The following is a 2,541-nucleotide window of genomic DNA, read 5'->3' on the forward strand; positions in this document are numbered from 1 at the left end:
TGATTAAGTTGGGGCTCATAAGAGATGAAAATGTTTATGGTATGTCCAGTTCAGTATGGATGATGATTAAAGTGTAGTCCCCTTCAACTGATTCATGATAGGGCCTAGCTGGGCCTTTATGGCTTTCAATTCTTCAGATTCTTGGACATTCGCTATTCGTCTGACTAAGGACATGGGAGTGGCATGCCTATATTTGAATAGATTTTCAATTAGTTCTACGACCTCTTCATAAGTCTTGTTTATTAAAGTGGCTCCAGCTGCATCAGCAATTTCATTCTTATACTTAGGATGCGGGCCACTAAAGAAAGTCTGGGTGATTACCCAACCTTGAAGTCCATGATGTGGACATTTCTTCAACATGTCCTTGTAACTCTCCCATGACTCATATAATGATTCTTGGTCCCACTGAGAGAAATGGGTGATCACGACCATAAGCTGAGTGGTTCGACCAGTTGGGAAAACAGGGTTGTGGGAGAGCAATACAAGCGTCACATTTTACCTGATCCTCAAGTTTCTAGCCCTAAACTCATACAACAGAGAGTTGCCCCTTATGCCCTGGGCGACACACGTGCTACAATGGTCGGGACAAAAAGGGTCACGATAGGAAATTTAGAGTTATATTTTGTTGCTGCACATTCATGTTCTAGTTTGTTTTTAGTTTTTAATAAATGATAAAACCTTGTTTGATAATTTGCCTCAAAACAACTATTTGAGCACACAAACAACTCTATAAGCAATCAATATAAAATGTTGTCTTACCATGAACATGTATCAGGTTCTAATATGTGCTAGTGTAGTTTATTTTCGATTTATTTAAATGGTTATTTGATAATATGTTTGCTACTTTATATTTATACCAAGTTTTAATGAATTAAAAACCTTTGAACACGTGTTTTTATGTTATCTCTAGTAACATTCTGTGTAAATTTGTTGTTCTATAATATCACGCTAAACATTAAGGCTACAAACCTAAAAAAAAGAGTCTTTTTGTAGGTAGGTTTAGGGGCTGTTTGGCAGTTGCTGAATGATTTAGTGCAGAATAGTTAAGAGGTCAGAATAGTTAAGAGGGTCATAATGGTTAAGTGCTGAATGAAATAATGTTGTTTGGTAACTGTTTTTTGAATGACAATAAATTACCATTTTAACCCTCATCTAAAAAAACCCATTATTCCATTTTAACCTTCACCGATGCCCTCTTTGCCCTCATCGATGGCTTCAATCTGTAGGGTGGGGTGGGGTTGTGAAGACCGGCAACGAGTGAGGGTGGGGGAGGGGCTGTGAAGACCGGCGACGAGTGAGGGTGGGGGAGGGGCTGTGATTCATAAAGCAAAGTTACCTACGCCAGCCACAAAGAACACAAAGTCGTAATTAGTTCGTGAAATCCCATAATCAATGCCTCTGTGGCAACCCCATTATTTAATTAATCGATCAATCTAACAGGACCACTTCGAGATCTGCGGTTTGCGGTCGGCGTCGGCTCAGAATCCTTCTCGTTCTCGCCGGATATTCTTCCAGCGATTTGCCATTTGTTTCCGGCAATAAAAACGTAAGCACCATCCCCAAGAAACTGATGACGCCGAGAATATTGAGGTACTTCTTGATTCTGTCGCCATCGTCTGTTTTTTTTAGAGTCGGTGCTATGGGAAGCGTAGACAAACCCGTAAGCTCCGACGATGGCACCGACTTTACCGGCAGCGGCGACGAGTAAGGGTGGGGGAGGGGCTGTGAAGACCGGCGACGTGTGAGGGTGGGGGAGGGGCTGTGAAGACCGGCGACGTGTGAGGTGGGAGAGGGCCTGTGAAGACCGGTGACGTGTGAGGTGGGGGAGGGGCTGTGAAGACCGGCGACGTGTGAGGTGGGGGAGGGGCTGTGAAGACCGGCGACGTGTGAGGTGGGGGAGGGGCTGTGAAGACCGGCGACGTGTGAGGTGGGGGAGGACAAAATTGGAAAAAGAAGACACTGAATGGTTGAGTGAAGCCTCATATGCAAAATGGTTAAGAGGGGTTGTGTAACCATTAAGAGCCTCTTCTTTTTTGCCAAACACTCTTAACCTCTTACCGATTAAGAGGTTGGCTCTTAATGTAACCATTAAGAGCCAAACAAACAGCCCCTTAGTAATTTCCCTCATGACATCAAAAACATACTACATCATCACTAGAATATGGTTCTCTGAAACTTGAAAAATATCACTTTTTTGCTTTGTTTTGGTTATTATATAGCATAGGGCGAAAACATGTTTGACAACCATAAGCGAATTTAATTTTTGAGCTTATTAGATTAATCTTGTTTGGTAAACCATGAACTATGTTTTTGAAGAACTACTTTAGATAGCTTATTGCTTTATTGAGTTTTATTTTCTACTTTTCTTCGATTACAGCCCTTGTATTTAACCTAAATGCTACTTATACTTTCTATACATCATTTTACATATTCATCTAGCTTATTAGTTATTTTTACAAGACATAACTAATTTATCAGTTAACAGTTATCTTTTTAGATTAACATAACTAAATCAAGATTTACAAAACCAATCCTTTTTAT

At 40.8% G+C, this 2,541-nt stretch overlaps 1 non-coding gene across 1 annotated transcript; it reads left to right on the top strand.

Annotated features, from left to right (window-relative positions):
* Positions 1-331: 331 nt before the first annotated feature.
* On the top strand, positions 332-437 carry LOC112528855. The gene has a single exon (XR_003070873.1). It is a non-coding gene; the product is annotated as a small nucleolar RNA R71 (small nucleolar RNA).
* The last annotated feature ends 2,104 nt before the right edge of the window (positions 438-2,541 follow it).

This window comes from Cynara cardunculus (assembly GCF_001531365.2).
Source record: "Cynara cardunculus var. scolymus isolate 2C chromosome LG 15, CcrdV1, whole genome shotgun sequence".
Lineage (NCBI taxonomy): Eukaryota > Viridiplantae > Streptophyta > Magnoliopsida > Asterales > Asteraceae > Cynara > Cynara cardunculus.